Source organism: Amia ocellicauda, chromosome 6, assembly GCF_036373705.1.
Source record: "Amia ocellicauda isolate fAmiCal2 chromosome 6, fAmiCal2.hap1, whole genome shotgun sequence".
Lineage (NCBI taxonomy): Eukaryota > Metazoa > Chordata > Actinopteri > Amiiformes > Amiidae > Amia > Amia ocellicauda.
The window spans coordinates 50,071,792-50,094,423 of NC_089855.1; the positions used below are offsets into that span (position 1 = coordinate 50,071,792).

Sequence of the window (22,632 nt, forward strand, 5' to 3'; positions counted from 1 at the left end):
CTGATCTAAAGAAAACCTCTCCCCCCCAAAGTTATCAGATTCCCTTAGCTCATCAGCTTGGAACTGGTTTGCATCAAAGTGGCAGTTTTGGGGAGGATGGCACCAAGAAGAGGCCAAATAGTTTGGAATTCTGCTATGAGATGTTTGGAGAAAGGGGCCTGTAGGTGATAAAAACTCTTTGAAGTGGACGAGAGCCGAAATCCCGACATAGAGCTACGAACCCAGGCCAACCGGCATTTCCAAAAGATGGCATGGATTGACATCAGTCATAAATCAAGCCCCCCTCCAATAGGACACTGGGGGCTGAAACCGAAATCCAATCTCAAAAACTCAAGAACCAATCACCTCTTGATCTGACAGACTATAAGGAACAGCGGACAGTCTTTCTCGCTCTCTCTCACCTGAACCAGTAACTCGCTGCCACAGCTCAACCTGTAGCTCTGTTGCCAGAACCGGAACCAGAAACCAACTAAGTCTTTGCCGGCAACAGAAGAGTTAAACTGGGAGAAGGAGATTGAGCCGTACGAAGAATTCTTTTAAAGGACTTTATTAAATAAAGAACTTTACAGACTGCGCTGCCCGCCTGTGCCCACCTGATCAGTGGAGTTTTACAGCTGGACAATTGACTAAGTCGACTGTATACGAAAGTGTCAGTCATTTAAATAGCTATTTGAGTCTTAAGAAACTTGACCCTTGGAACAAACACGGCCCTGCTTTCCTCAAAGACTTTGTCTTCAAATAAGTACGGTGAGAGACCCTGCTTGCCAAGAAGATTTTGTGCACAACCTTGGAGCCTTCAAACCAGTGGAAAATCTGTTTGGAAACGACTCTACTTTCGCGAAACCCCAACTTCCAGGTGTATCGACTGAGTGGAAGTTCTTGGACAAAGCCGAACCGGACTGCCTTTGTTCCAAACCACACGGACCTCGTGCCGTGTGCTGTTATCTGAGCCCGAAGCCAGAGAGGCCTCTCTGCGACGAAGTTCAGATAAGTTTAACAGTTTGGAGTTCATGATTCATGACATTTGAGAAATCAATTAGAAATGTTAATCTGTGATTCATAACTCTAGAATGTGTAATATCATTTAGTTTTCTTAAATATAAATGTGTGTTGCATTAAACTGTTTTGCTGATAATTTTAGAAATAAAATCTGTCAACGCCGAGAAATATCTTCTCATTCCTGTTTAACTGTTTAGTCTGAAATTGACACAAGTTAATAGACATTAGATTATTGGTGGCCCTGCCTATCCTTAATCATTGAATAATAATCAGTTAAGGGAAATTGTGGTAACAAGTAATGATAGGATCTTTCTCAGCACCTAAACGTGAATGAGACTGATATATATGTAACGAGAAGTTACCTGACATAAATACTAACCTGCGTAGTTATTTAATGTCTGACTAATAATACTAACGAGAGACTCACCTTCGTCTTACTAACCGGTATTGTAGTCAATGTGTTTATAACCTTTTTTGTTTAACGATTTGTGTTATCATATGAGATCCCATGGTCTTTGTTTTGGTCACGGAAGTGATTTGTCTTCGATTTGTTGATGTAGAGTTGAATTGTAATTAGTTTTTCCCTTTTGTATAATTAGTGTAGTGCTACATTTAGTCTTTGTTTTGAATATATTTGACAATTTATATCTTTGGAATTGGTGTCTGCGTCCAATTATTACAGAAATTGAGTTCTACAAGATTCCAGGATTCGTGATAAGGTGATACTATAAATTCACTTCTTTAATTGAAATGTATAAGTGTACCTTACGCTACAGCATGCGAGAGGCAGCGGGATCGATGCCCGCATTCTCCAAGGCCTCAGGCGCTCGTGCCCCGGTTTCGGGGGAGAGTCGCTCACTTTTCTTGCTGCAGACACAGGTGCAAGGCATTGCCTGTTTGCCGTAAGGTTATCAGACACAACGCGCCGGCGACGGCTGCAGCATTAGCACGCCGGCTGGCCCTTCCGAAGTTCCCCAAAAACGACCGAGATGCCGCTTCGACGCCGTAACCCCAGGAACGACCGCAAAGGCACTCCAACCCTCAATCTTCCGATCCGAAGTCAGACCGAAGAGACTGTATGATGTTTTAGATTAAAGATAGTATGTTGACCGAGCAAGTTAGATTTATCGAGCTAGCAAACAGCCATTGAGGCACCTGTTCGGGACGTACCCTGTAGAAATTCCTGTCAACGATAAAAGGATCTAACGGTGGGTGGAGAAAAAGCCTGCAGGATGTTTGTCAAAACTCTGTTTGTGGACTGAATGGCTTTCCCAGATTGGCAGGGACTGTTTTTGGTATTGACTGAGGGACAGTTGTAAAAGACAAACTCTCACCGGACCTCTGGCATACACCAAAGAAAGCCACCTCACCTCTCCCCCGGATCTCACAACAATAGCTATGATAACACTTGTCATAACTGATGTGTAGCATGAGTGTATTTCCCAGTTCTCTAGAAATACAATCTTGAACATATTTGTAAATGATTATATATATATATATATGACATGTAGCACTGTTTTTTTATTACTCCGTTTACCCCACAACTTAAAAAAAAAAACACAATCTTTTCTTTTTTCAGTTTATCTCCTTCATTTCAAGTAAACATGAAATCATCAAGTTTCGTAACAAACAACACGGTCCTTTGTGTCTTTATGTCTTCGTGTATTTATGACAAAGCCTGCATTTCTTCTATTTTTTTTTGCATCCATCTTATCTATCAAAAAAATAGATATATTTTACTCTGCACCTACAATTTTCTCAGTAATTTCCTTCCTAGTGATAGCACTACCTGGAATAAAATGTCATCATTGTACTGAAAATAGTACACTTTTAACATAAGATCTTATGTAGTCCAATTAGTTAAAAAAAAAATCTTGATAGATTGATATGCCTATCTTAGTAAAACTAAATTAGACTAAAATAAAATATTCATAACTTTTTCTTTGAGTCTTCCTCTTTACTAAAAAGCCACACAAAAAAAAAAAACACATACAGGTATCTATGATTTGTTGTGCATCCTGAGACATGTCAAATTGCCCTTATATATGTGTTTCTCTTTTTCCACGGTACAATCTTCAATAACTTACTTAACTCGACTTATTTTACCTACCCATGTAACAAGTTCTTGCCTACTAAAAAAGGACCCTCATGGCTTCATCTTGAAATCAGTTATTCATATATATATTGCTTAAATAACAGAAGAAGTTTATTTTTCTTCGTTAGCAATTTAAGCTTCATATAACATGGTGACTTCCGTTAACCTTTCGTAAAATCCCCATTTTATTTGTAGTCTTATTTACATGCACACTGTAGACTCATTCATTGTATTTCCACACGTTGACCTTTCTACTTCTGTGCAATCTGTTCTTGAACATGTAGGAGGATACAGAATTAGTTACAAAACAGTCTTGTGGAAAAAAACACACCTAAGGAACTGCAAGAAGACTGCAATTCCAGGAGTAAAATAAAAACAACCAAATTACAAGACAGTCAGTTCTTCCCACATGTACATGTGTTATGCTTTATGTAAAGTTTTGTTGTTTTTGATTGCAGTTTCAGATTAGTAACACAATGAATATTAGACTACTATTTGATCATATATTTATTTTCTTTATATATATGGTGTTGAACTTATTTTTTACTTGGTCTACTACATTGATAATGCAACTGATAACTGTCTGCTATAATAATAATCATAATAATAATAATATTAATAATAATACAAGACACTGCTCTGATTTGTATGTCGTTATTAGAGAAGCTGTTCATGTATGTCTATTTTAATTCATCATGCATGCTCACAAGTACTAGTAGATATAGTACTGTAATTACTTACACATTTTTTATTTTCTTCCAATTATTATTTATTATCTTTAAGCCTAATTATAACAATAATAATAATAATAATAATAATAATAATAATAATAATAATAATAATACAATTTTTAATGTATGTAAAAAGCGGTACATTGTATTTTACCTTTTCTTAATAAGTGACTATTGTGAAATTATGACATTGTCCCAATATGTAGTGTGTATTCTGCATTTAATTTGACTTTACAGAATTTTCAGAATTTGTCCATAACATGATTTTGAACAAACAAAAAGTTATTATTATTATTATTATTATTATTAATAATAATTATAATAATAATAATAATAATAATAATAATAATAATCTATTTATTTAGTGTATATTTTGTATTACATTATTCTTATAATAGAATATATTATTTATTTCTTATTTCTAATGCCTTATGCACTCTATATAGTTAAAGGTTTAGATTCTCATTAATCTGTTGTTAAAACATCAATAACTGTAATTTTAAATATAATTCTGAAAGTATTGGTTACTTCCGTTCTCAGTCTTATTCTGGATTATGCACAATATTAAAAATACAATGCTTACAAAACATAGATGTTTACATGACATAACCTTCAGTATATATATATATATATATATAAAATTTAAAATTGTAATATATTGTAGAGCCATTATTAATATATTTATTAATAATAATATGGAGACCAAGCAAAGTAAATGTATTATGCTAGCAACAACCACTTTGCAAGTTGTTCAGGGCATATCCTCTAGACATTCCTGTCAATAATACAAGGATCAAACAGGAGAGAGAGAGAGGACCCACAACTGTTTGTTAGAAGTCTGTTTGTGGATTTGAACTGTCTTTGTTAATGATTGATTGACAGTTGTTAAAATAAGATCTGTGGGATCGGACCTTTCCAACTATATCAAAGGAAGACATCTGTTCTTTGGATCCCACACCTCTCCCGAGGAAGACTACCATGAACATTACAGGGGCTAGAAATCTGACCTCAAGATAACTGGGAAACCAGTGACTGTAAAATATTTGGACAATATTTTGCACAATGTTCAATATCTTTAAATATGACCAAAATAAATATTCATTGATTTTTCAGAAAACTGTATTCTGTACAGGGTGGAAAAGCCTCTGAAGCTGCATACTACATTAAGTAGTCTACTAACTGTTTAACTTGCTTCTGAAACCTGGCATCTCTTAGCCTTCACAAGTACATCAATATTAGGTGTCAAATCCTGAACAGTTGCCAACTTCAGAATTTCATTTAAGTGCTTGTGTGTGAGCCTGGAACTCAGTTTTGTTTTATTGATGCTCATTACAGAAAAAGCTTGCTCACAAAGGTACAGTAAGTAGTCCCAAACATGCACAAAACTTTTGCAGCTAGGGCTGCCAATTTATGGTACCCTGGTAAGAGATACTGATACAATGTGGATGTCCATGGGCAGATCAGAAGCCTTGACTGTGAATGGTGAGCACATTACTGAATTCTGTCTCAAGTTCGTCAAAGACCTGAAACCGTTGCGTTAACTCCCGAAGCAATCCAGTAATCTTGTCTTTGTACTGATTCATGTCAGTATCAATTCCAGTGGCACGCATATCCTTTGCTCATATCCTGCATCCAGTGTTTCTCGTTCTGTAGCCCACAGTGTTTTCAGAGCCCGGTCTTGCTGTTGTAGAAATATTTTGCAGAAAAGCAGAACTACAGTCACACTGTGTCAATGCTTCATTTTCTCTCTCCCTGTGAGGTACGCATGCAGGAAGCTTGAGAGGGTATTTAAAAAAAAAAATTATTAACCAATATACAGTTATTTAAAAAGCTGACGTCTTATACATGTTCAACAGAACCAAGCCCAATTAAATAACGGATTGAATATTAAATAAGTAAATGTGCAGTAGCCACTTACAGATCCCCAGATCAAAACACAACAGAAAGACATGTAAGATCGTATATTAAAATCACTTAAAAGAATAAACAACACATGTCTGGTCTTGCTTCTCAATGACCGAGCTCCTGAATCCTCTGGACACATCTGGCTCAATTCTAGATAAACAGATTAACAAAAAATAACTAAACTAGTACAAGTACTAGTACTTAGCATTGACTGTAGGGAAACGGGTTTAAATAGGGAGCTGAGTGAAGCAGGGAACAGAGATGTGAAGTGCAGTGCCAATGAGGGAGGAGGCTGAACACTGCATGTGCACATGGTGGTGTGGAATGTAATGGAATGAGTGGAGCTGATGAATGGGAAGGACAAGCTAGAACTCGGGGGATGACATTCTCTTGTGACAAACAGTGGGATGGTGGAGTGAGGATGACACTAATATTCATGTTTACACTTGTTTCATTCCCCTATTGTATGCCTTTTTTTTAGCTTTTTGCTTATTGTAGGCTATATAGTTATTTATATTTTGACTGCAGTGCTCACGTTTAGAAAAATAAGTGTGTTGTTATTTATAGCAATAATATGAATGTTTTATGATCATATTTCAATTTAAATACTACCTTTTTTGCTATGTAAATGTTGGATTTGATGTTCATTAATAAAACGTCTGAGTTGTACATGATGTTTTGTCTTTGAATATCATATCACAGCTGTTTAAGAGCTATTGGTTACAATGACCAGCTTAGGCGCTTGTAGGTAGTTCGAAATGTCAGTGCTTCTAGTGCTAAACAATGCATATGACAAAGACTTAGCAAGTCTCAGTGTATTAAAGCAAGTAGCTGCAACAGGCATTTGCAGATTGTGGGCTTGTTCTTATGGAGAAGTTGGGGATAAATCTCCTGTACCATCCAACTAGTCCAATGAAGGATTTAACGTCAGTCTTAGTGCGGGGCCGAGGACAATTCCTCACGGCCTATACTTGGTCTTTTTGAGGCAGAATAACTCCATGGCCTAATAGGTAGCCCAAGTATTTAGCCTCTTGTTTAGGAATTACAAATTATAAGTTATTTAAATAACCCCTAACTACCCCCGATAGAATTAAACCCTCCGAGCCAACGTGAATTAACAGACTTACCGGTGAACCCCGATCTGTTACAGATGGTCAATGATCTAAATCACCACCTCCCACCGGTAGCGCCTATAGAGGTTCTCCCCCTAGTTCACCCCGATTTGTTTGAAATGGTGGAGGCTTTGGAGGAGCTACCCCGACCAAATTCTGCCCCTGTTATAAATGATTTGAGTCAATTAGAACACAGGATGTTGGCAGAAGCCGCCGTCTCTATTGAGGAGGATCTTGACATTAACTGGTTGGATATCTTTGAAGGGCTTTTACAGGCTTTAAATGAGACTCCTCAAAAGGGGGGTTTTGTAAATGGTGGCGGTGGTGGTGTTCGGGATGTGGAGGGTTCTGAGACTGATAAGGCTGTGGAGGACATGCTCTGTGAGAATGTGGGGGGTGACAGTTTTGTTCAAAATGATGATGTGTCCAAGAGTTCCAGTGATCCCGTGATTATAGATAGACCGGCCTATAACAATTTTGAAATTATTCAGCGTTTTAATTTTGCAGAACTTTTAAATTGTGACAATTATGTGGAAATATTTACGAAATACATGAGGCCTTGCAAAACATGCTTGAACAGGTTGCTGAAAGGGTCAGACCTCGAGATGTTGTACAGTTAGAACTCAGAGGGGATGATTTGTTTAGCAACCTGTCTGTAATGCTGAGTGGTGATAATTTAGATGTTGATGAATTTCTGGCTAAAATCGAAGCGTTGTTGCAAAGTAACGCGGCCATCTTAGCTGATGAAAGTCTGTATCTGGTAATGAATGTGGTTCGTAACCCTGAGGGTGGGGCGCTTAGAAGACTGTCGAAATGCTTGAAGAACGACATAATTAGGACCAAGCTCAGGCAATTAGTGGTGAGTTCCAGTGGGGACAATAAGCTCTGTTTTGCTTACAGTTTAATAAAACTACTCACCCCCGACATGCCTGAACCCCAAGCTCTGCAAGAGGCTTTAATGCTTCATCAGAGTGCCGGCTTAAACTCTCAACAGATGTTTGCCTTTTCAGACATTACCAAGTTTGAGGAGTTGTTGTCTTTAAAAATTGTTGTGTGGTACCGTTGTGAGGTAAAGGAAGTATTTGTGAAATTTCAGACACATCCTGAAACCCATACACAGACTCTGTTTCTCTTCCTAAGTGATAGTCATTACTTTGGAATAAAGAGTTTGACGGCTTTTTTGGGTTGTTCGTACGTTTGTCCTTGGTGTTATAAGGCCTTCAATGATGAGCTTAAGCACCGCTGTGATGGTTACTGTAACGTCTGTTTCAATCCGCAATGTCGTAAGGGTTTGGCACCCACCATCCGCTGTAAAGATTGCTTAAGGATTTGTCTCTCGGCGTTCTGTTTTTCCGAGCATAAGGTACAGAGGGCAGCTGCTGAGGGGGTTCAAAAATTGAGTTATTGTGATCAAACTAAATATTGCCCGCAGTGTTGCCTCCAGTACCGTTTTCATGAGGTTAAACCACACAAATGTCTAGAGCTGAGATGCAGGATCTGTAATGCTGATTTAACCCCGGGGTCCGAACACCTGTGCTTTATTCAGCCGGTTAAAACGTAGTCGGCGCACAACTGGTATGTCTTTTTAGATTTTGAATGTCGGCAAGAAAACGGGGTCCACATTGATAATTATATCCACTGTATTGATATGTTGGATTGTGAGTGGTCAGCCAGCGGTGAGAGTTGTGTCAGGGATTTCTTTACACGGTATCGCGGTCCAAAATACCTCAATTACACATTTATTGCACACAATGCTAAGGGTTATGATTCTTACATTTTGATGAAGTATCTAGTGGAAAATGGGGAGACCCCAAAAATAATAGCTTAGGGGAGCAAGATCATGTGTTTCACTGACGAAGCTTTCAACCAACGTTACATAGACTCGTTAAATTTCCTCCCCATGAAATTGAGTGCTTTGCCTAAAGCTCTGGGTTTTGAGGCTCAGAAGAAAGGTTGGTTCTGCCATTTTTTTTAAATACCAAGGACACTCAAAATTATCGAGGGTCCTACCCGCCCGCCTCTTATTACGGGGTTGATACTATGATGTCTCATAAGAGGGTGGAATTCTTTAAATGGTACAATACGATTAAGGGAGGTGTTTTTGATTTCAGAGAAGAGTTGGCCGCTTATTGTAAAAATGATGTGGTGATCCTTAAAGAAGCCTGTGTGTGTTTCCACGCTGAGGTTATCAACACCTCAGGTCTCGACCCTTTGCAAAGTGTGACCATAGCGTCTCTCTGCATGAAAATGTATCGGGCCAATTTCTTGCAGAAAAACACTATAGCGGTCACCAATTCTGACAACTATCATGCTAGACAAAAGAACTTTTTGACTGTCTCCATACAGTGGCTGGTATACCTGAGTGTCAGGGATAACATATTCATCAGACATGCTTTAAATCAAGGGGAAGTCAAAATGGGACCTTACGACTTAGACGGTTTTAGCGACGTGTCCGGGAAGCGTACCGCTTATGAGTTTGCTGGTTGTATTTACCATGGCTGTCCGCAGTGCTTCGACCCAAACACCTTTAACCCAGTAACACAAAAACTCTGCGGTGATGTACTATGATTTCCAGGAATGAATTGAAACTTTAAAAAACACCTATGGTTTGAACGTACTGGTGATTTGGGAACACGAGTGGACGGCCCTGAAGCACCAGGATGCGGGAGTACAACGGTTTATGGAAACCTTGGACTTTCCTGAACGTCTAGAGCCCCGGGATGTGTTATTTGTTATTTGTGTTATCTGTATACATTATGAGGTAAAGGAGGGGGAGAGAGTAGATTACTATGATTTCACCAGTCTGTACCCTTTAGTGAACAAGACCAAAATGTACCCGGTGGGGCATCTAACCATCATTTATCGTGACTTTCTCGAACTCGGTCATTACTTTGGTATGATCAAGGTCACCATGTACCCTCCTCGCGATCTGTTCAGACTACCTCTTGTCTGCACAGTGATGAAGAGAGAGCGCTGACGGGTGTCTGGTGTAGCATTGAGCTTGACAAGGCGGTGGAGAAAGGTTACAGAGTCGGTAAGGTGTATGAGGTTTGGCATTTTTCTGAAAAATCTGATACTCTTTTTGCTGATTACATTATGACCCATCTGAAAGGGAAACAGGAGGCATCAGGATATCCCTCATGGTGTGTTGACGCCGTGGCCAAAGAGCGATACGTTCAGCAATATTTTGAAAAGGAAGTGATCCGTCTAGAACCGGGGAACATAACTGTAAACCCCGCCAAGAGACAAATGTCCAAACTGATTTTAAACAGTCTGTGGGGTAAGTTTGGGGAAAGAAATAACCGTCTAAACACAACCTTGATTAAAACCCCTGAACAGTTTATAGAATTTATGTTTTCCAAACAACATGCTGTATCACAATTCTTAAATGACCACGTGGCACATGTCCTGTGGAGGGCCCCTAAAGATTTCCCCACCAAACAGGGCAACATTAAGGGTTTCACTCTGAACCATTGTAACAACAAGCTCATTAACATCAAGTTTCTGACGACCCTGGTACAAAGTTTTGAAACCGAGAAAGACGCACCTCCTCGTGAGGTTATTACTGCCGGAAATCAGATCTATGGCAATAAAAAGGGGTACACGTTGGAAAATAGATCACTAAACAAATGGTTCAGGGTGGTGTACAATAAAAGAGTGTTGAAGACACAGATTATAACACTCTGCCTTATGGATATTAGCGGCGGTTTTGATAACAGACTTCAAAATATTTAGGGGCCCTCCACTGGACCTGTGCCACGTGGTCATTTAAGAATTGAAAGTGTGATACTGCATGTTGTTTGGAAAAGATAAATTCTATAAACTGTTCAGGGGTTTTAATCAAGGTTGTGTTTAGACGGTTATTTCTTTCCCCAAACTTACCCCACAGACTGTTTAAAATCAGTTTGGACATTTGTCTCTTGGCGGGGTTTACAGTTATGTTCCCCGGCTCTAGACGGATCCCTTCCTTTTCAAAATATTGCTGAACGTACCGCTCTTTGGCAGCGGAGTCAACACACCATGAGGGATAGCCCGATGCCTCCTGTTTCCCTTTCAGATGGGTCATAATGTACTCAGCAAAAAGAGTATCAGATTTTTCAGAAAAATGCCAAACCTCATACACCTTACCGACTCTGTAACCTTTCTCCACCGCCTTGTCAAGCTCAATGCTACACCAGACACCCGTCAGCGCTCTCTCGTCATCACTGTGCAGACAAGAGGTATTTTGATTTTCAGTTTCCACACACGTTCTACACAGAGGGAACATCAATTTTCCCGAACACCTGTAAGGCAACACGGGTAGGAACAGCTCACGAGGAGGGTACATGGTGACTTTGATCAAACCAAAGTACTGTCCGATTTCGAGAAAGTCACGATAAACAATGGTTGGATGCCCCACCGGGTACATTTTGGTCTTGTTGACATAAGGGTACAGACTGGTGAAATCATAGTAATCTACTCTCTCACCCTCCTTTACCTCATAATGTAAACAGAGGGCGTTGGTACGACCCCCAAATAACACATGATCTTGCTACCCTGAGCTATTATTTTTGGGGTCACCCCATTTTCCACCAGATACTTCATCAATATGTAAGAATCATAACCCTTAGCATTGTGGGCAATAAATGTGTAATTGAGGTATTTTGGACCGCGATACCGCGTAAAGAAATCCCTGACACAACTCTCACCGCTAGCTGACCACTCACAATCCAACATGTCAATACAGTGTATATAATTAGCAACATGGACCCCGTTTTCTTGCCGGCATTCAAAATCAAAAAAGACATACCGGTTGTGCGGCGGCTCCTTTTTAACCGGCTGAATAAAGCACTGGTGTTCAGACCCCGGGGTTAAATCCGCATTACAGATCCTACATCTCGGTTCCAGACATTTGTGTGGTTTAACCTCATGAAAACGGTACTGGAGGCAACACTGCGGGCAATATTTAGTTTGATCACAATAACTCAGTTTTTTAACCCCCTCAGCAGCGGCCCTCTGCACCTTATGTTCGGAAAAACAGAATGCGGAGAGACAAATCCTTAAGCAATCTTTACATCGGATGGTAGGGGCCAAACCCTTACGACATTGCGGATTGAAACAGACGTTACAGTAACCGTCACAGCGGTGCTTAAGCTTATCATTGAAGGCCTTATAACACCAATGACAAACATACGAACAACCCAAAAAAGCCGTCAAACTCTTTATTCCAAAGTAATGACTATCACTTAGGAAGAGAAACAGTGTCTGTGTATGGGTTTCAGGATGTGTCTGAAATTTCACAAATACTTCCTTTACCTCACAACGGTACCACACAACAATTTTTAAAGACAACAACTCCTCAAACATGGCAATGTCTGAAAAGGCAACCATCTGTTGAGAGTTTAAGCCGGCCCTCTGATGAAGCATTAAAGCCTCTTGCATAGCTTGGGGTTCAGGCATGTCGGGGGTGAGTAGTTTTATTAAACTGTAAGCAAAACAGAGCTTATTGTCCCCATTGGAACTCACCACTAATTGCCTGAGCTTGTTCCTAATTATGTCGTTCTTCAAGCATTTCGACAGTCTTCTAAGCGCCCTACCCTCAGGGTTAGGAACCACATTCATTACCAGAGACAGACTTTCATCAGCTAAGATGGATGCGTTACTTTGCAATAACGCTTCGATTTTAGCCAGAAATTCATCAACATCTAAATTATCTCCACTCAGCATTACAGATAGGTTGCTAAACAAATCATCCCCTCTGAGTTCTAACTGTACAACATCTCGAGGTCTGACCCTTTCAGCAACTTGTTCAAGCATGTTTTGCAAGGCCTCGTGTATGTTGACAAATATTTCTGCATAATTGTCACAATTTAAAAGTTCTGCAAAATTAAAACGCTGAATCATTTCAAAATTGTTATAGGCCGGTCTATCTATAATCACGGGATCACTGGTACTTTTGGACACATCATCATTTTGAACAAAGCCTTCAACCCCTACATTCTCACAGAGCATGTCATCCACAGCCTTATCAGTCTCAGAACCCTCCACATTCCGAACACCCCCACCGCTGACATCTACAAAACCCCCTTTTTGAGGAGGCTCATTTAAAGCCTGTAAAAGTCCTTCAAAGATATCCACCCGGTTAATGTCAAGACCCTCCTCTATAGTGACGGCTGCTTCTGCCGCCGTACTGTGTTCTAATTGTCTCAAATCATTTATAATAGGGGCAGAATTTGGTCGGGGTAGCGTCTCCAAAGCCTCCACCATTTCAAACAAATCGGGGTGAACTAGGGGTTGAACCTCTATAAGCGCTACCGTTGGGAGGTGGTTATTTAGATCATTGACCATCTGTAACAGGTCGGGGTTCACGGTAAGTCTGGTAATTCACATTCTATCGGTGGTGATTGGGGGTTATTTAAATCATTTATCATTTGTAATAGTTCCTGGTTCATTGGGACATCAGAGGAGTTCACAACAGGGCCGAGGGTGTTCTCTCGGGAAGGTCTTTTTGGGGCCCTAACTTGTTCATAATCCTTTAGTTTGTGAGTTCTTTTACCAAGTCCGGACATTTTTTTTATTTTTTATTTTTCCAACAACCCACAATAGTAAGGCGTTTTGTATCTATTAAAACATTAAATACGGTACAATTTGTTAGTAAGGGTATTAATAAGGGTGTTTTGGCTCTCTATCACAAGGTTTTGCCCCACTAACACAAGTCTTTGATTTAGTAACAAGGTATGTAGCAACTCATGCCGACCTTCAGGAAGTAGCTCCGGGGGATGGTGTCCTGGCTCAGCTGCAAAGGATGGTCGCTCCGGTAAATCTCGGTCGAAGGAGGCAGGGAGCGAGCGTATACTCACGGACGGAGACCAAGAAGGCCTTTGCGGTGACACCCTGGCCAATCGCGGTGTACTGTTCAGCGTTTCTGTAGCCAAGAAACGGGGCTGGGGGGACGATGTTGAAACCAGTCCGTCGTTGGGTGGTGTGTCAACCCTGACTGACGGCGACCCCTGAGGTTGTTGGTTGCCTGTATTTGTTCCGCCCGACAATGCGGCGGGCTGAATCTGGATTGTTGAATTACCCCCAGAAGGCTGTGGCCTGAGTAGATGTTGGGGGGTCTCCAAGACCACCGTGGGGGATCCTCTCGGTGATCTCTCCGGGGAAGATGTTTGATCCCACTTAGACGGGGTAATTGTCCTCAATAGCTCATCCACAGAATGACTATCCCAAGAGTCTTGGGAAGAATAAAAATATACATTACATTTACATCTTTAAACGGCGACAGAAATCAAACTTAAAACAACATGCCCAGGACCTTCAAAACCTTTAGCTTTTTTAGACCTTTGAAAATAGGCTTAGACATTCACTACAACGCCTTATTATTTACAGACAATATATTTATTAGGACTTGATAATAAATGTAAAACAGAGAAGCCTCTGTAAATAAACTGTTTCTTAAATGTAATATTGTTAATAAAACACTTTTTATACACACACACACCACATTTCATTTTTAAACGAACCTTCCAAGTGTAAACGCTTCCTGATCCCGGGACTTCCTGTTTCACAAACGTTTTCACGATCTGTTTAAATATTAAATACAATGAACACCTTCAAGCCTTTTCCTACAGCCACTTTAAAACAGAAGTATAATTGCGGGAGATAAGCCAAACAACTTACTAAAACCTTTCGGACAGCTTTACTTCCTAACCAGACGGTCGGGCAATCGGTCATTTCTAAACACATGCCCCAGAAACAAGCCTAGACCTGTCCGGACTTCTAAAGATCTTTCCCAGAACCCCCAAGACCTACAGGAAATGGGCACCCCTCGCTTAAATATTAGCCCTCAACGGGCAAACAAAACCCTTTTAAAAACATTAAAGTTTGAAAGATCTTACTTACCTCCAAAGAATAATCGTTTCTTATGTTTTTCAGCTGGTTTAGCTTTTTGCACTTCTGTGAAGGTAAGAGACATGTTTAACCTTTAACCACCCCGCTTTATAAAAAGCTTTAACCTCTTACAAGCGGCAGATATATACTCACCGCTATCAGATACAGGGGCTGACGGCCTTTCAGATTCTTGAAAGGTTACGGTTCTCGAAGGTAAAACTAAACAAGCCCTCGATGTGGAAGGCCTTTCGTTGTCTCGAACCACGTTTCTTAATACTGTTAGAAAGGATATTTTTTTAAATTAACAAAACGGGCCTCAAACATCTTACAGAAACGTTATACAAACAAACAGGGGTTTAGTTCTTACCCGGTCGGCAGACAGCCTGTCTAGGGACAACCACTTCTCTTGGTTGATCCTCGGAGACATTAATCACAGGCCTTTCGATAGTTTCTGTGTAATTAAAGAGACCGCCATTAATATATATTAAAACGTTTTCATAACTCTAATGAGCCGCTTCAAAACACAACCACACACCCATACATAAGAACCCTTGAGCGCAAACACAAAAATCTTACCGTCGTTGTTCCAGATGATCTCCTCAGCGTTGGGAATTAACTCCTGTTGACTGGCTGAAAAATAATTTTACAGAACTTAAAACAGATGTTATAACCTTATTTACAATACATGCCCACAACCCGCTCTGAGTCAATGAAAATAATCTGAAGACTTACCTAAAAACTCGTTTAAATCGAAGTCGTTGATGTTGTTTCCGGACATTGTTGATCTTTAGGCTTAAATCGAAAGGTCAGTATGAGTCTGTCGAGCTGAAGACCAGACCTTCATACTTATACTGATGGCCGGATGCCGGATCTGCTTGTAAGGCATTGTTCTGGGCTGGCCTTTGTGCCGTCCTGTTACCAATTAACATATCAAAACCAACCAATAAAATGACCCTGCATCAATTTCAAATAGAAACCAAGATGGCGACGATCTCTCTCCTCTCTACTCTAAACTTTTATTAGAACCTTTTGGTCTCTCAAAAAAACATTTTTAAGCATCAAGACCTATAGTCAATAAACACTAAGAATATTTCAGGCCTTTATACGCGCTAAAAAACAACCTGAGCCAAGAAAATAACTATAAAGATCTAAAATAAGTAGCGCTTTTACAGTGATTTTTTTTTTTTTTTTAATAGCGATGCTTTGTTTGGTATTAAACAAGTCACAAACTACTCAGAACAGCGTTTATCCCCACAAAAGAGATATTTGGGTTTATTTTACAAAGCTTATAAATTATATAGTTTAAAAGTATTCTGAATGTTTTGAGACCACACGCCATGCCTACGTTTGTCTGAGCCCACCCCCGTCCCCCGTGGTGTGAGTGATTTAGCCTTGAGTGTTGTGATCTATTTAGCATTGAGTGATCAGTTGTTTTTATTTTTTAAATGATTCCTTATCATCAGGGATTGAGCCTGCTAAAATACCTTAAAAACATATCCTTATCTTAAGTCTAACTCTTATGAGCTTTAAGACCCTAGAATGTATTTAAGTAAAACGAATGAACACATTATGTGTGAGATAAAATATAACCACAGCTTTTTTTTTTTTTTTTTTTTTTTACAAAAACAATTAACCTATATCGACAAACACCCACACACACACACACCCTCTTTTTTAAATTTTATTTTTAATTAAATTTGAGGGGAGAGACAGAGCCATATACATTGGGGTTAACATAAGTACCCTATGCAAAACAGGAATTGTTAGGACCTGTGACCATTACAGACAACAGAACTTGTTGATCTTATAAAATGATTGGGCGAGAGAGAGAGATATAGAGACAGACAGAGACAGAGCCAGTGTGAATATGATAAACGCACTATTCAAAATGGCATTGTTAAGACCTGGGACCATTACAGACAACAGAACTTGTTGATCTTATAAAATGCTTGGGCGAGAGAGACAGAGAGAGAGAGACAGACAGAGACAGAGACAGAGACAGTGTGAATATGATAAACGCACTATTCAAAATGGCATTGTTAAGACCTGGGCCCCTTACATGTATATTTAAAAAAGACCCCCAACCACTACAGGAAGAGCCGACCCATTCACACTCTACAGTTGACCAACAAGAACAACAAGAACAACCGGTTATGGGTGGCCTTGTTGTTCAGGGTTTTAGGGGTGTACACTTTCTGACGGATATGACGTAGGAATAATTAAGGAAATAACTCTAAAATCACGCCCCCCAATTATGACGTAGGAATATTAATAAGCTTAGGGCATACGTCATAACAAAATAGGCCGCGCCCAAAAAACCCTACTATCTACTCCTGTGTGGTGCATTTTCTCTCTCTCTATCTGTGATTAAATCCTTACTTATATACATATGTCCATGAACGTTTCTGGAGCTCATGTACATCACATCACACGACGGGCCGTCATCTTTTCGGTCACTTTGAAAGTTTTGCTCATGACAATCCTTTTCTATTGCGGCACGATGGCTGCCACCGAGGAAGGAAAGTCGTCCGCAGTTGGCTGCAAGCTTGCCTGAAGCGCAGGAAAGGACTTACTCGCGACGTGCCACTTAAAGAGTGAAGAAGTGGGGGTCGGCCTCACTGAGAGCCCTGAGGATTATCTCACGTGGTAGAGCGCTCGCTTAGCATTGTAGTGTTATGTTGGGTGTATTTGGATAAGAGCATTTGGGCTCTGAGCTGATGCACTGATCTAAAGAAAACATCTCCCCCCCAAAGTTATCAGATTCCCTTAGCTCATCAGCTTGGAACTGGTTTGCATCAAAGTGACAGTTTTGGGGAGGATGGCACCAAGAAGAGGCCACATAGTTTGGAATTCTGCTATGAGATGTCTGGAGAAAGGGGCCTGTAGGTGATAAAAACTCTTTGAAGTGGACGAGAGCCGAAATCCCGACATAGAGCTATGAACCCAGGCCAACCGGCATTTCCAAAAGATGGCATGGATTGACATCAGTCATAAATCAAGCCCCCCTCCAATAGGACACTGGGGGCTGAAACCGAAATCCAATCTCAAAAACTCAAGAACCAATCACCTCTTCATCTGACAGACTATAAGGAACAGCAGGCAGTCTTTCTCGCTCTCTCTCACCTGAACCAGTAACTCGCTGCCACAGCTCAACCTGTAGCTCTGTTGCCAGAACCGGAACCAGAAACCAACTAAGTCTTTGCCGGCAACAGAAGAGTTAAACTGGGAGAAGGAGATTGAGCCGTACGAAGAATTCTTTTAAAGGACTTTATTAAATAAAGAACTTTACAGACTGCGCTGCCCGCCTGTGCCCACCTGATCAGTGGAGTTTTACAGCTGGACAATTGACTAAGTCGACTGTATACGAAAGTGTCAGTCATTTAAATAGCTATTTGAGTCTTAAGAAACTTGACCCTTGGAACAAACACGGCCCTGCTTTCCTCAAAGACTTTGTCTTCAAATAAGTACGGTGAGAGACCCTGCTTGCCAAGAAGATTTTGTGCACAACCTTGGAGCCTTCAAACCAGTGGAAAATCTGTTTGGAAACGACTCTACTTTCGCGAAACCCCAACTTCCAGGTGTATCGACTGAGTGGAAGTTCTTGGACAAAGCCGAACCGGACTGCCTTTGTTCCAAACCACACGGACCTCGTGCCGTGTGCTGTTATCTGAGCCCGAAGCCAGAGAGGCCTCTCTGCGACGAAGTTCAGATAAGTTTAACAGTTTGGAGTTCATGATTCATGACATTTGAGAAATCAATTAGAAATGTTAATCTGTGATTCATAACTCTAGAATGTGTAATATCATTTAGTTTTCTTAAATATAAATGTGTGTTGCATTAAACTGTTTTGTTGATAATTTTAGAAATAAAATCTGTCAACGCCGAGAAATATCTTCTCATTCCTGTTTAACTGTTTAGTCTGAAATTGACACAAGTTAATAGACATTAGATTATTGGTGGCCCTGCCTATCCTTAATCATTGAATAATAATCAGTTAAGGGAAATTGTGGTAACAAGTAATGATAGGATCTTTCTCGGCACCTAAACGTGAATGAGACTGATATATATATATAACGTGAAGTTACCTGACATAAATACTAACCTGCGTAGTTATTTAATGTCTGACTAATAATACCAACGAGAGACTCACCTTCGTCTTACTAACCGGTATTGTAGTCAATGTGTTTATAACCTTTTTTGTTTAACGATTTGTGTTATCATATGTGATCCCATGGTCTTTGATTTTGTCACGGAAGTGATTTGTCTTCGATTTGTTGATCTAGAGTTGAATTGTAATTAGTTTTTCCCTTTTGTATAATTAGTGTAGTGCTACATTTAGTCTTTGTTTTGAATACATTTGACAATTTATATCTTTGGAATTGGTGTCTGCGTCCAATTATTACAGAAATTGAGTTCTACAAGATTCCAGGATTCGTGATAAGGTGATACTATGAATTCACTTCTTTAATTGAAATGTATAAGTGTACCTTACGCTACAGCATGCGAGAGGCAGCGGGATCGATGCCCGCATTCTCCAAGGCCTCAGGCGCTCGTGCCCCGGTATCGGGGGAGAGTCGCTCACTTTTCTTGCCGCAGACACAGGCACAAGGCATTGCCTGTTTGCCGTAAGGTTATCAGACACAACGCGCCGGCGACGGCTGCAGCATTAGCACGCCGGCTGTCCCTTCCGAAGTTCCCCAAAAACGACCGAGATGCCGCTTCGACGTCGTAACCCCAGGAACGACCGCAAAGGCACTCCAACCCTCAATCTTCCGATCCGAAGTCAGACCGAAGAGACTGTATGATGTTTTAGATTAAAGATAGTATGCAGACCGAGCAAGTTAGATTTATCGAGCTAGCAAACAGCAATTGAGGCACCTGTTCGGGACGTACCCTGTTGAAATTCCTGTCAACGATAAAAGGATCAAACGGTGGAGAAAAAGCCCGCAGGATGTTTGTCAAAACTCTGTTTGTGGACTGAATGGCTTTCCCAGATTGGCAGGGACTGTTTTTGGTATTGACTGAGGGACAGTTGTAAAAGACAACCTCTCACCGGACCTCTGGCATACACCAAAGAAAGCCACCTCACCTCTCCCCCGGATCTCACAAAACACAATCCCCCCCGCCCCCAGGGAAGACAGACCGCAATCGGACTCGGGCTTGATTGGATGAACGGCCGCAAACATTCTATGTCATTTTCTTTTAAAGCTTCACTCGTGCTTGTAAAAAACCGAGGTCTCACTGAAAGAATGCCCTGACGTGGTTGCTTCCAAGCTAGCTGGTTTACAAAGTTCCTTTTCGCTTTAACGATGATTTCCAAGAAGGGAAATAATCTATCTGTAATCTGTCAACACAGGCACCTTCTTCTCCGTTAAGCCACGCGGTCACCACCAGGAAGGTGAACGCACCAGGCCGACCCGGAGTTTTCGCCAATTCGTCTCCAAGCCTCCCAAGAGGGAACATAAACAGGCCTTATTCGCAGACACAGGCCCTCACGCAGGGAGACCACCGCTCTACCGCCGCTGCCCCTGCCAAGGGCCCCAGGTCCCACCAAGACTTGAACTTGGATCGCTGGATTCAGAGTCCAGAGTGCTAACCATTACACCATGGAACCAAGCCGGCTGCCCACCTCATGCCCGTGACGAAGGTTTCTGCTCTACGCACACGTCTCACTCTGTCGCACGGCCAAGTCCAGAGTGAGCCAAGTTGCGCCCAGAGTGCTGCGTGTGGCGGGTCACTTGCGGAGCCTTCCCTGGTGGTCTAGTGGTCAGGATTCGGCGCTCTCACCGCCGCGGCCTGGGTTCAATTCCCGGTCAGGAAAGGTGGATCTGATGCTCTTCCCCTAGGACCTGTGTGGTGCATTTTCTCTCTCTCTATCTGTGATTAAATCCTTACTTATATACATATGTCCATGAACGTTTCTGGAGCTCATGTAAATCACATCACACGACGGGCCGTGATCTTTTCGGTCACTTTGAAAGTTTTGCTCATGACAATCCTTTTCTATTGCGGCACGATGGCTGCCACCGAGGAAGGAAAGTCGTCCGCAGTTGGCTGCAAGCTTGCCTGAAGCGCAGGAAAGGACTTACTCGCGACGTGCCACTTAAAGACTGAAGAAGTGGGGGTCGGCCTCACCGAGAGCCCTGAGGATTAGCTCACGTGGTAGAGCGCTCGCTTAGCATTGTAGCGTTATGTTGGGTGTATTTGGATAAGAGCATTTGGGCTCTGAGCTGAAGCACTGATCTAAAGAAAACCTCTCCCCCCCAAAGTTATCAGATTCCCTTAGCTCATCAGCTTGGAACTGGTTTGCATCAAAGTGACAGTTTTGGGGAGGATGGCACCAAGAAGAGGCCACATAGTTTGGAATTCTGCTATGAGATGTCTGGAGAAAGGGGCCTGTAGGTGATAAAAACTCTTTGAAGTGGACGAGAGCCGAAATCCCGACATAGAGCTACGAACCCAGGCCAACCGGCATTTCCAAAAGATGGCATGGATTGACATCAGTCATAAATCAAGCCCCCCTCCAATAGGACACTGGGGGCTGAAACCGAAATCCAATCTCAAAAACTCAAGAACCAATCACCTCTTGATCTGACAGACTATAAGGAACAGCGGGCAGTCTTTCTCGCTCTCTCTCACCTGAACCAGTAACTCGCTGCCACAGCTCAACCTGTAGCTTTGTTGCCAGAACCGGAACCAGAAACCAACTAAGTCTTTGCCGGCAACAGAAGAGTTAAACTGGGAGAAGGAGATTGAGCCGTACGAAGAATTCTTTTAAAGGACTTTATTAAATAAAGAACTTTACAGACTGCGCTGCCCGCCTGTGCCCACCTGATCAGTGGAGTTTTACAGCTGGACAATTGACTAAGTCGACTGTATACGAAAGTGTCAGTCATTTAAATAGCTATTTGAGTCTTAAGAAACTTGACCCTTGGAACAAACACGGCCCTGCTTTCCTCAAAGACTTTGTCTCCAAATAAGTACGGTGAGAGACCCTGCTTGCCAAGAAGATTTTGTGCACAACCTTGGAGCCTTCAAACCAGTGGAAAATCTGTTTGGAAACGACTCTACTTTCGCGAAACCCCAACTTCCAGGTGTATCGACTGAGTGGAAGTTCTTGGACAAAGCCGAACCGGACTGCCTTTGTTCCAAACCACACGGACCTCGTGCCGTGTGCTGTTATCTGAGCCCGAAGCCAGAGAGGCCTCTCTGCGACGAAGTTCAGATAAGTTTAACAGTTTGGAGTTCATGATTCATGACATTTGAGAAATCAATTAGAAATGTTAATCTGTGATTCATAACTCTAGAATGTGTAATATCATTTAGTTTTCTTAAATATAAATGTGTGTGGCATTAAACTGTTTTGTTGATAATTTTAGAAATAAAATCTGTCAACGCCGAGAAATATCTTCTCATTCCTGTTTAACTGTTTAGTCTGAAATTGACACAAGTTAATAGACATTAGATTATTGGTGGCCCTGCCTATCCTTAATCATTGAATAATAATCAGTTAAGGGAAATTGTGGTAACAAGTAATGATAGGATCTTTCTCGGCACCTAAACGTGAATGAGACTGATATATATATATATAACGAGAAGTTACCTGACATAAATACTAACCTGCGTAGTTATTTAATGTCTGACTAATAATACTAACGAGAGACTCACCTTCGTCTTACTAACCGGTATTGTAGTCAATGTGTTTATAACCTTTTTTGTTTAACGATTTGTGTTATCATATGTGATCCCACGGTCTTTGATTTTGTCACGGAAGTGATTTGTCTTCGATTTGTTGATCTAGAGTTGAATTGTAATTAGTTTTTCCCTTTTGTATAATTAGTGTAGTGCTACATTTAGTCTTTGTTTTGAATACATTTGACAATTTATATCTTTGGAATTGGTGTCTGCGTCCAATTATTAC

General features: G+C 41.0%; 2 non-coding genes across 2 annotated transcripts; one reads left to right on the forward strand and one right to left on the reverse strand.

Moving 5' to 3' along the window:
* Positions 1–20,253: 20,253 nt before the first annotated feature.
* trnaq-cug (transfer RNA glutamine (anticodon CUG)) lies at positions 20,254–20,325 on the reverse strand. Its single transcript has one exon. It is a non-coding gene; the product is annotated as a tRNA-Gln (tRNA).
* A 135-nt stretch (positions 20,326–20,460) lies between these two features.
* trnae-cuc (transfer RNA glutamic acid (anticodon CUC)) lies at positions 20,461–20,532 on the forward strand. Its single transcript has one exon. It is a non-coding gene; the product is annotated as a tRNA-Glu (tRNA).
* Positions 20,533–22,632: the final 2,100 nt, after the last annotated feature.